Source organism: Mytilus californianus, unplaced genomic scaffold (genome assembly GCF_021869535.1).
Source record: "Mytilus californianus isolate M0D057914Y unplaced genomic scaffold, xbMytCali1.0.p SCAF_6, whole genome shotgun sequence".
Lineage (NCBI taxonomy): Eukaryota > Metazoa > Mollusca > Bivalvia > Mytilida > Mytilidae > Mytilus > Mytilus californianus.
The window spans coordinates 102534112-102547307 of record NW_026262712.1 but is presented as its reverse complement, the minus strand read 5'-3'; the positions used below and the strand labels follow the sequence as shown (position 1 = coordinate 102547307).

The 13196-nt window shown below is 32.0% G+C and overlaps 1 protein-coding gene across 2 annotated transcripts in view; it reads right to left on the bottom strand.

The window, feature by feature from the left end:
- Positions 1 to 12491, bottom strand: part of LOC127705316 (uncharacterized) — a 44227-nt gene extending 31736 nt beyond the window's left edge. The window contains exons 1-2 of one of the 2 annotated variants that reach the window (XM_052209635.1): positions 12275 to 12491; positions 605 to 688 (exon numbers count right to left, since the gene is read on the bottom strand). The gene's annotated coding sequence lies outside the window, so the exon portion shown is untranslated. The remainder of the gene's footprint in view (positions 1 to 604; positions 689 to 12274) is intronic. The other variant, XM_052209634.1, reaches the window with a different exon arrangement.
- Positions 12492 to 13196: the final 705 nt, after the last annotated feature.

Genomic DNA, 13196 nt, shown 5'->3' with positions numbered 1-13196 from the left:
GAGCAATGCGACAAATGAAAAATGCGGAACAGTTACAGTTTACATATTTATTGTCCAGATATTCCCATTAAACATGAATATTTTATCAGAGTTTATATCTATTATTCTGTACAAGTTTATAACTCCATTTTGGAGAATTTCGATAGGTTTGTTTGATAAGGAAAATATATTTGAAATTAGATTAGATAGCAATACTCTATATATGTGTTTCATTAAATAACTTATAGCAAAACAGAACCAATAAAACATGTTACAATTCCCTTCGGTTTTATTCATTGCATTTACTTGTGAAAGTATATCACACCAACATTTCATTTGTACCAAGCTTACAAATGATCAGTGCTTGAAAGTTGGTAAATTTAGCACATTTCTGTTTGCTTTATTTCACACCTTAACACAGAAGAAAATTTACAACATGCTGTACACAAATGTAATAATTTGAATTATAGAACAGCATAACTGCAGTCTGTGTTTGGGATTCATGAAGAACTGATAGGAGCATAAACTTAACTTTCTATGGATTGAGTATAGATCGTTAAACGGGGAAAATCAGAAGAGTTACAACATCATGCTACAGAATGATAAAGAACAAATATAGTTTTACCTGTGTATCAATAAACAATGTTGAAACAGAAATATGCTGTCTTGTATGCACTTTAAAAGTAATGTCAAACACCGTTGTAACGACCTGTAATAATCACGAAAACTTAAGTTCTACTAAAAAGAAAATTAAAACCTCTGGCATATGAAAGGTATAACTGGTCATAAAAAATACAGAAAGGCATGATCGCGTGCAATGTCAATATAGAATATACAGAATTTGAATGTAAAGAATAGAATGAACCATGAAGTTTCATTTCACACTTTTAATTTACGAATCTAATTTTCCTCTCCTGTAATGACATGAAACATCACTGATATGGCTATTTTCCGTAAAAGACAAGGTATTTGGGACCAGCTTGGCCCTTGAGATAATTATATTCTAATTTTTCGCAAATTTCCAGAATTTAATGTTGAATCTATTTACTTTGATAAAGCCTTAGTGTTTAAAAATGTGCTACACGCTGACCATGGAAAGACAGTAAATTCATTCAAATTATTATATTTTATGTGTAGTCATGTTTCGGGGCAATAAACACACAAGAAATAATCTATTGGTTACGGATTCTTTATTTCGAAGTTTATATCGTAATCCAAAATATTACCCTGTAATAACAATACATTATATTAATGGATTTAATATAATTGAATAACTATATAACTTTAAAAAATGATGTTAACAATTATGAACAAGGAAACTGTTTACTTTTCCATGCATTTCAATAATAAAAGAATAATTTATAATTTCATTACAGCAGAGTGTGTAGGTAAAGGTAGAATCTTTGGTTAGCTTGCTTCTTAGGTGAATCGTGAAGTTATTATTAGGTTATGTATACTACCCTCCTTTTTTAGTAGTCTAGTCCTACAGACAGATAGATTGGTTATCTGTCTGACTAGTCTACTCATAAAGGAGGGTAGTTAACCTAACCTAATAATGACTTCACGCTTCAATTAGCAAGCAAGCTAACCAAAGATATTACATTTACCTACACACTCAATGGATTCTGCTGTAAGTTCGGAAATAGTGATCTCCAATTCTATTGTTTCATGAATACATCTATATACCAAATCTAATCATAATGCATATGTCGTGCATTAGTAATACATTATAACAGTCATGCAATAAACTGTTAAATACCAAATTTGAATAAGCAAATTTAAAAATAACAATATACATGAAAATCAAACTCCAAAACAGAATATAGTGGAACAATTTACTATTCATGGAAAATGGTGACCATAACGAAAATGTAAACTTCCCGCCAAAAAATTGAGAACTAATCAATACCAATAAAACCCAATTGAAACACCTGATAAAAGTCACACCTGAGCGAACCTGAAATCTACACTCCGTATAGTTTAACCCTGCAATAATATAATACTACAGTATTAATAATAATATCTTCTGAAATAATAAAGTTAGATTAAAAATATAGAAATAATCAAACTGATATATAAAATACAAATATCCTAAAATACCACTTTACCACATATGTTTATCTAATTGCTGACAAAATATTGTTTTGGGAGACGATTGTGCTCTATACTAAAGTAGCAAAAATGTTCATGAAATTAGCGTATTTTAAGCTAACATAAGTTAAGTTAAAAATACCAAAAACATGTATTATAATTACGTAGAAAAAAAAATTAAGAGTTCGGTATTTTTGCTTTTTACTGTTTATAGAATGTAACATTATTCAGAACTTTGTGTTGAATTTGGCATTCATACTGTTTTCGGTTCTATCGCCACTCTAGTTAAAAAATGTTCGTCCTCGAGGTTAGCAGAAGCCAAGTAGTCAATTCCGTTATTTTCTGTACATTCCCTGATTTTCAAATGTTTATGTTGAACATTTCTAATAAAAGTAAAGCGCTAGGACGCACGAAAGTTGTAAAATATGTTTTTCATTTACTGTATATAAAAGGTAAAAAAAAAGGCAGTAGTTTACCGTTCAATACTCCTCAACATGTATTTGAATTACCTTTCATAAAAGAACATATAATATCAACACTATAAAAGTTTTACAGTCACAATCACGAATCGATTGACCGATACGATATGTATGGGTCTCAACTCGTAGGCGACATGTTTAGAGTCGTCTAAACTCTAATTGTTTACCGATGTGTGTCCTATTCCCAGTTGTATTTGGATGGCGGGGATGCATGCATAACAGGAAACACATAGGTTGTCGACGCACCTGATCTTGCTCCTTTCGGAGTTCATACGATTCCTTCAGCTTTTGTTTGTTACCTTGATTTATCTTTATCGGTTCATGAGATTTTAATACCCGTAAACCACTGTTGCATTAATTGACCAATGATACCTTATCCCTGCAGTTATAATGTTGCAATAAAAATATTTTTGTACGTTCCTTAAAATCTGAGACGTCACTGCAAACACTCGCACACTGAGAAATGATACTCATTAAGACAGAATTTTGGGAAAATAACAATCAGGGAAAGACAAATCAGCGTTAGGATAGGATAATCTACCCCCTTTGTCATTAATAATCTTGTAAAGGTTACCATGACATTTTCTAATGTCAAGGTTATAAATGAAAAACGGTCATTATTACTTTATGTTATAGTACACGTGACTCTGGACGGATAAATTTCAATTCTAAGTTTAACCTTTTTATTGTATATGTTGTTTTGAAAATATTAATCAAGTCATGTTTTGGTGAGTGGTGTTGAAGTTTCCAATTAGCTGTAATTCACACCAATAACGAAATAAATATGCTGATCCCGATCAGGGAAGCGAACTAAGTAATTTCAAGTAAATGCACTGATCATAATATCAAAGCTTTCGAAAAACTTAGATTTGTCTACCCAGGCATGTATATCCTTAGTCATAGTTGCCACAGCATCTAAGAACATTGTATGGAATGATCACCTTCCAACTGCTTAGACTAGAGTGCCATTTATGTGTCGTAATTAAACGGAACGCGTTTCTGACATAATACATTATGATCCCGATATCTATGATAAGTTTGTTTAGTATTCGTTGGAATACAGATCACGTGCCTATATGCTTTTTACCACCAAATAAAGCATAAATACGACAAAGGAAAGCAACAATGGTTTTAACTATCTGTTGGCATGTGCAATTGGTGTATACTCTTTTATATGATTTAAAAGTAACTTTACAACTATGCAGATAGATCAAAAGATCGTATAATTGAATAAGAGAACTGTGTTTGATAAGTTGTTGTTGTGTACTGTATACATTTCAAGAAATGATTCAATAACTGCAAGATAATTAGATAAATGAGGGATACAACATACAAATAGCAAGAATGTATTGCCTAAGTCGTATTTGGCACAAATTTAAAACATTTCGGTGTTTAGTGCAGACGAAATGCGCGTCCGGCGTACCAAATTATAAGTTAGTCTAGTTTCTTTGATGTGTGTTTCGTCATTTTCGTTTCTTTAAGTGACGTAATTTCAACAAATAAATGCAGATGGGAAGCAGTCTTTATGCAAATAAGGATATATGGATGATCCGTAATGATACCAATATCCAGAAACCAAAGGAAATATATGATAACAATAACAGGTCATCATACGGCCTTCAACAATAAGCAAAACACAATACCGTATAGTAAGCTTCAAAAGGCCCCGGTTTGACAAAATATAAAACAGTTCAAAAGAGAAAACCAAAATGCAACAACCCATTTAATTAACAACTATGAACTAAACAGTTACGACAGACAGCAACCAACGACAACGAAAACAACTAGATAACCGGTACTTGACTTTGGGCATGCACAAAAAGAATGTTGCGGGGTTAATGAATGTGTGTGTAAAAACACAAGATAACAACACACTTTAAGTTCATTTATTTAAATCTGCATCATTTGTGTCTGTCGGATAGTTGATGATTTCAAATTCACCTCTTGGAACTCTTGGTTTAATAGCTGCATTGTAAGCAGCAACCCTCTATCAAGGTAATCGTGATAAAAAATGCAAGCTCTGGAAAATCGTATCAACTGGGAGATATATACTCCATATGCAGGCGTTCCTGGAATATTGCAACATAGAAATGAAAAGTTCACAATTGGGAAGCTGAAATCATCTCTTTTGTCGTTAAATTTTGTTTTCAACTGACCCTCATTGTCAATTTCTAGATGTAAGTCAAGATATGATGCAAACTTAACTGTATCTGTTGTATCCTTTATTTCAAGTTCGATGGAATAGATGCGTTTAATATAGTCACCAAACAATGAATTATTTAGTGAAAAGGACATCATCTATACAGCGGAACGTGAACCTAAAGACAATGCTAGCTTCTTTTCATTCTTCCTAGGAAGATCCTGTATGAAGTCATCCTCATATGAATAAAGGAACAAGTAGGCAAGAAGAGGAGCGCAGTTATTTCCCATAGGAATGACGATTGTTTGTTGAAAAAACACGTCCTCCAAACGTAACAAATATGTTGTCAATCAAGAAATCTTGCATCTTGATAGTGTCAGTTTCAGAGACTGTTTCGTTTGAATCATTTTGATTTATCACACCAAACGATTTATCCCTCCCTTAGAAAAGATACTTTCATCTAGGTTGGCCATTCGTTTTTATGAAACAAAGCGGGACCAACTTGTTATTTAGGTTGGAATGGGGGATAGTTGTGTAAAGGTTGGAAAAGTCCAATGTTTTCATACTACTGCAAGATCAAAGAAACTTAGATTTTATGTACTCTAAAAGATCTTTGGAACACATCTGAACCACGCCGCCCCTAGAGTGGGTAGTTTCACAATAACTTTGAAGCCCGGCTTTGATTGGTGATAAAATTAATATAAATAGTTTAGAAAGAGGTTTCGTGGAGCACTTATACAACCGATAAATTGCTTTGAATGACTGCAACTGTTATATAAATTGGGTTTGTAAATAATCCCTTCTTTAGAACTTGTGAGCTATACATTTACAATGCACACATTGATTTTATTTGCGAATGTTGTTTGAAGGTACATTTTTTTCGTGCTTAATATATTAAACACTCCTGTTTCCAAGCTTTTACAGTAAATAATTTGTAGTGAAAAAACATACGTGGTGACATTGCACTCTGAAGTAAATTCCCTTTTCCAATCAAGGTGTCACGTCATTTCTGAACAATGAACTGTAAAACAGTTTTAATAGTTGGGTAAATTGGCTTTTAACTAAAGTATAATTCCGCATGTGATGTAACTTTATTACTTTTCATCACCAAGTAAAAACAAAACTCTGAAATAATGCACAGGATTAATAATAATGGTATGGCTCTCATGCAATGTAGTTCTTTCCTTTATAATTTGCGTGGAAGAATAATGATTGAACAATTTGTGATTATGACATGTATGATAATCAAACCTGAGCGAAAATATTTCAAAATCTGATTAGTTAGCAATTAATTTCTAGTAACAAGTCTGGTTACGTACAAATAAGAATTGATAAAAAAAATATTAGATGTTCGAAAATGTGATTTTCAATAGTTGTATATTTATATAATGGTTAAATTGTTCATGGTTAATATATAATTAAAGTTGATACATCTTCCACATGTTCCAGTTTGTTTGTATCTGGAGGCTTCAAAGAAGTATGGTATAATACAAAATTACAGATAACAAAACACATGTGTTAACCCAAATGGGCATTTCGAATATTCATTTCTTTTCAATGTTGCTCGAAGCAAAATATGAGAAACCCGATAGAAATATTTAGCTGTACAATTACATCGTATTCATGTGTATTTCAGTTGGAGGTTAACGAAAATCCTACAAACAAAATAAAACATTTAACTTTAATACAACGGTTTCAAAGCCACATATAAACAGTCCAATTAACAACTCAAAGGGGCGTTAGCTATAATGTTCATCAGTTCGACTCAAAATCTCATGTTTAATTCAGAACAAACTAATACGTCTATCTAAATTACAAAAAGTCTTAAAGAAACAATTTACAATGCATGAATTCGTTATAATTTAATTATCAACATTTCGTGTGTATTTTATAAAAGACGCCATCTGAATAACCAACGAGATGATCTCTGAATAATTCCGTAGGTCATATGAGCTGACGTAAACATATAATATCCAGATAAATAGAAAGATAGATTTACTTGATCAAATAACAACATAAATCAATTACAAAAGTAAAATAAAACAATAGCAGACATATAACACAATATGAATATCAAGGCGAGAATGCGCAATCATATATGACTATTTTCTAGGTCTGTTTGATTTCATGTCGTAGGTTTGAAAAAAATATGCAAATCTTTGTTTTACCTGTATTTGAATGATTTTGAAAGCAGTTCAATCAACGAAAGGGATCGTCCCTTGGTTCACTTTGTAATGTTTACATTCTTTTCTTTTTCATAACTAAACATGCTTAGCCAATGGGCAATCCATCCCCGGGTAAAGTTGAAATTCACATACATACGGATTCAAATGAGTTGAGCTTATTTTGACAAAATTTAACCCAGCTGACTGTTTAAAGCGAAATATTATTTCACAATTCCCCTTTCATAAATGTTTGAAACAAAACAAGTCCTATTTTGATTTGTCGTAAACTTCGTAGGCAATACCCCTTTAAAACCATATCAAAGATAAAGCCAAGTTCAAAATAGTAAGTGACTTGATATTAAATTCCACAATACAATAGACACAATTTTTAATAATGATGTTGTAATGATTATTTAACTAGTTATCAAGAGTGAAAGATTAAAGGACAATTTCTAAACTATGTTGCATTAGGAATAATATAACCATTATAAGATTGGTATAAACAATCTTTTTTTAACAAAATTGCTGGAATTGAAATCAAACTTCAGCAATATATTTATATATTTTTTTTTTAAATAAAGCAGATGTTTCTGGTAGTATTTTTTATAACGTCGAATGGATTGAGACATGTATTATATATAAGAGGCAGTTAATAGAATTATCAATGCGCCTAGATGTGAAAATTACCGCCAAAAATATCATGGTCTAAAAAAGGGATGAGTTCTTTAAACGGTAGACTTAGAAAGAGCACGTTCAGATTTCATAATATATTATTTTCTAAACATGTAAAAAATTATTAAGAGAGGATACGTTCAAGATATGCGCTCATAGATGGGGTTTTGATATGACGAATTTATTTTGGAATTCTATCCCGTTGACCCCATCTTAGAAGTGAAACTGATTGAGTTTCTTACTTCACTCAACAAATTGAAACATGTGTAGGTACTTGCAAGTCTTCGAACAGACCTTTTCCAAATTTCTACTGCTGAATATTGTGCGGCTTACTTAAAACATTCAAAGTTGACCAGAAAAGATGACATTTGAAGTCTCGGGGTCAGTATGAAAAATTGAGCTTGGTTGATTTATAAACAAATATGTACACGTTTACCGCAAACATGGCGGCAAACGGATGCAACTCTTGCTTAAATTGAAGAAATCGAAATCTATTCAGTGTTGAAAATATTTTATTTTCAAGTTCGTTGTCAAGCAATAAACTGCAGTGAGAGAAACTATATGTCTTTAGAGGATTAACAATCACATGACGTTGTACTTTAACGACAATATTATTCACCGTTTTATCAGATAATACAAGCACAAAACGCTTTCGGAGTGCATATTACCTGTTTTCAGTCTTGACTCTTTGCTTAAGTGGAGCGATTTTTGGTTAATGTTACTTTTGACAACCTTATTTATATAGTTTTCTCTTTTCTATCATCTATTTGAAAATGTGTACATGTTGTAATTAGAAGACAGTGAGTTGTTGATGATTTTGAGACTTTCTAACATTTAAATTTAGTACATTTAAAAGAACATTTCGATCCTTTTAGAGACAATTTACACTGTGAACTCTTTTGTGTAAATATTGAATATGGGCACATTCATCATACATAAATGCTGTTAAAAGTTATACTTTAAAACCTTATGAAAGTGATTCCGGAAACGTGCTGTGTGCACGAATATCGGTATCGTACGTTTGCAAACGTCTTAGTTTTTAAGTCTCATGAACTAGAATTGATGTTTATTTGATTTCGATAATGGAAGTGATCGGAGTGCAATTTAAAACTATAAAAGATATGCTAGGATATTTCTTAATGATTTAAGAAATCATATTTTAGAATATAATTTGATTGGAAAATTATACAAATTCCTATTTGATAGTAAATGTAAAGGAAATGTGGTATAATTGCCAATGACACAACTCTCCACGTGATCAAACGACGTCAAAGTAAGCAACTATATGTCAATGTACCACCTTCAACAATGGACAAAACCCATACCGCATAGTAAGCTACAAAAGACCCCGAAATGACAAATGTAAAACAATCCAAACGAGAAAGCTAACGGTAGGATTAATGTACAAAAAAACTAACGAAAAACAAATATGATATACAGCAACAAACGACAACTACTGAATTACAAGCTCCTGACTTTGGACAGGTACATACAAAATGTGGCGAGCTTGAGCATATTATGTTGGTTTTTATAATTCATACAAGTAATTAGATATACCTTTTCTAGTTTATTTATTCATTTCAAATGTGTTTGAAAGTCTTGTTTTGCCATTGTATATGAGTAAATCGTTCATTTGTGTGTTATTCTTGTTTATTCGTATCACGTGTTACTTGATACTCAACAATTATTTAGGTTTATATGGATGTTCTTTGATCAATATGATGAAAATTATATTTGCCTACAGAGCACACACATCAAGCTATGTAAATTATAGGAAGATTTTCACAGACAACCAAACATTGAGCACAAAATCTTGGCATTATCTCATCTGCTAAACGATGGATGTTTGTGGTAGAAACAGGTATACAGTTGTCTCATTGGCACTCATACCACATCTTCTTATATCTATATATCATGAATATAGTACTATTAACGTCCAAAGAAGGACACAAAGAGTTTTTTTGATAGGGACAATATAACCATGGTTCTCCATAAGAGGGACAATATATCCATGGTTCTCCATAAGAGAGACATTTGTTTTTGCAATGGCAATTAAATTGGCTGCAAATGTGATGACGTTTACACTTTCCCACTGAAAACTTTGGTTCAGATGCTTTCGAGTCAGCACTAAATCTACCCCCACCCATGATAGGAAACCAGGAATCAAGATGATAATGCGAACTGACATAAATTAGAAGTCCGAGATTGCCTTAAAGTCTGACGCTACTTCGGAACATGTTCGGGTCGTGTGACGTCATAGCACTGTCCATATAGAAAACATGAACTAGACGTTGGTCGTCAACTTTCTTCTTCATAATATTTATAGATCCGTTTATCAATTACATAAATGATATACCATTAATTTCCTTAATATTTTTTCAAAGATTATCCAAGGAAATTTCAAATAGGGGAAGTCCACAAAAACTGACAAAATCAAACGTTAGACTCTATCGACAAACGGAACGAATGTAAAACTTGGTACCGGCATTTTCCGAAGAAATTATTTAGAAGCCAAAGTTCCAAATTCCTTTGACAAACTATATCATTGTTAATGCTTCTGGTTATTCGTTTAACATCCCTTTTACTTATACATATAACTCCTCAAGCATTATGGCATCTTTATCTTTCAATTCTGTTCCTTTTTATAATTCCCTACTAAAAGATTGATACACAACAGCGCTTCGACAATGTTGTTTCACGGATATTAGTCCACGAAGGTATTATTAGTCTTGTAGTCAGACAGGCTTTATTTCAAACCTTTATGAATATATCGTCCATAAATATGAAATGATCAATGAACTAAGTTTTTAAATCCCTCAGCCAAAGTTACATTTGACATTAGATGGTTTTAGTAACTCTTTTAATACCGTTTTGGCCTTAAGAATTCATACATCGTTGTCTTCAATTTTTGATTTTAGCGTTCCTGATGGAGACCAATTCAGAACGGTGCTTCAGACTTTCCACATTATAAAGTGTTATTTTAATGTTTTAGCACTGGGTCGATAGCGTTGCTGACGGATTTTTAGTCCACGGGGATGTTTCGCTTCGAGTTTGATTTAGAACTTTTCTTAAATTTCCCATTGATGAATAAGAAATTATTTAGAAACTGACCTTCCTAAAGCACCTTGCTTAACTGACCATATATGTTCATGTTTTTCTCTTACTGTTAATGACGTATTTACACTAAATTCATTGGATGTTGGATGTGAACTGATTGATACTTTAGTTATATATTATGTTCTAGACACATGATTTTTTTTTATTAGTTGTTATTAGCTTTAAACTAGCTGTCAGTAACTAAGAGTACTCTCAGATCTGTACTTAGTGTCTTTTATGTTGTTAGGGATGAGGGATGTATATATACCCTGCCACGTCCTGTCTGTGTTTTTGTTTAATGTTTTTGTTTGTATCGATCTGATGAGTTAAGCCTTTTTCAACTGATGTTTATAGTTTGTTCTTATGTTGTGCTGTTACACTGCTGTCCCAGGTTAGGGGAGGGTTGTGCGCTCACAAACATGTTTACAGTCAAACTCACAGATCGAAAAACAAACCGACAACGCCATGGCCAAAAATAAAAAGACAAACAGACAAACAATAGTACAGATGACACAACATAGAAAACCAAAGACTAAGCAACACGAACCCCACCAAAAACTGGGGGTGATCTCAGGTGCTCCGGAATGTGGCACCCGTCGTCTTTGCATATGTTATTACAAATCCGGTAAATAGTCTAATTCGGTAGGTCACATTCGTGAAAAGGGAAGGGTATTGTAGTTACGACATAATGACACAGAAACTAACAACTAGTTTGTTCTTTTAAGACTTAATGCGTTCGTTTATATAGCTATAGCTTCGTAAGTATATTTACATCCCACGCTTTCAAATTGTGGTTTGGACAGTTCCTGAATAAATGTTATAACAAAAATAGCTTCGGACTGATGAAATTTATAAAGCAGTTGTTATTTACGACGGGCATATGAAAATGCGTTAGGATATACTAAATATTCACTTTAATCTTAATCTGTTGATTTAAAGAAGATACATTAAAAAAATCAGTTCAGAAAAATACTACAATTCCGGTATAGCAGACAACTGATACACGGATAAGAATAAAGCAATACTAAATACTTCACTACTAGATCATTTCGAGAACGAAACACTTATAGTTGCGGTTTTACGTCGGATGAGAATTCAAAAGCGCCTTACACAGTGCAGCAATATCCGATCTCCTGCAACGGTCAAAGTAATGTGTACTGAGTTTCAGATAATATAAAGTACCATTTTAGTTTATATTCAACATTTAAACAAGCGAACTCAATATTACAAGTATAAACTTATATATTTCACTGAAAACTCATTTTCGTAACTAATATTAGCTTGGAACATTGAGTGTTAACTTTATCAAATTCAATCACATAAAATAAAATTTCACCAATACATTTCTATATTTGTGATAATCTTAAGACCACTTTAAATTAAAAAAAAAATAATGAAAGTAGTAACTTCCTTAAAAATGTGATGTCAATGTGACCCATGCCGTCTAACCATCACGGAAGGAGGAATGGAGGAGATTATACCGCAATATTCTTACATTAACAGATGTAATATCAATGTGTGTTAAAAATGTACGTCAAAATAAAAGAATTTCAATTGTCAATCAAAATATTAAACATTACTGTTTTATAAATAATTTCCAATTCAAATAAATTATTTATCTTTTTGTGTACCATAGTAAATACAAGACTTACCTGTCTACTGTAAAGTATATTCTAGTAGTGATAATGGATTAATGACCATTTATTGAAATATCGTGTTTGAGGGTAAGTCCAATATCTGACTGTCTCTTATAATTCTCTCATTTTCTTTTAATAAATAATCTGTCATTTGCATAAATTCTGACTGAAGGCGTAATGGATGGTACTGGTCTTTTTATTCTTTCCTTTGTAATATCATTGATTGGATTCGATTAAAGATCTGATATCCATAGATTGCTATTAGACATCTATTAACGATAGTACAATACATCTATAAATGGAATTACCAAGGTTTCAATTTTTTCATTCATTGTTTTCTTTTAAGATAGTTAATGCGAAATGTTATAAGACAAGAACTGACTTTACCATAATGACTATGTAAGAGGATAGTTTCTAAATTTGGATATTTTTTTCATCTTTTTACTCCTTTTAGCTACTTACTGTAAATGCAATTAGACAATGTATAACAAAGAACAGAAAATAGTTATTATTAGCGATTCTGACATTGTCACTGGTAAATAGAATCGTATCACCTTTGTAATTTATTCAATTTAAGTATAAAAGAGAACAGTTCTATCTTAACGTCCTTTGAATAAGATATTACTAAACTTCACGAAACGAGTCTTCAATCAAAATGAACTATTTCTGAGACCTTTACGCAAAAGGGAAAAGTCAGTAGGTACTATAATACCACATTTAGAAAACAGCAAATGTCTTTTAAATTGTATTTGCACATTCAATAACATTCTAATTAAGGTATCAAAGTATATAGAAGAACAAAAGCTTCTCCGAAACGGTATGGGTTTTGTTGATTGTTGAAGGCCGTACGGTAACCTATAGTTACTCACATCTGCGTCATACCACGTTTTCTTATTTTTTGTATTAAAAAAGTACACAAGTACACAAGTACAAAAGT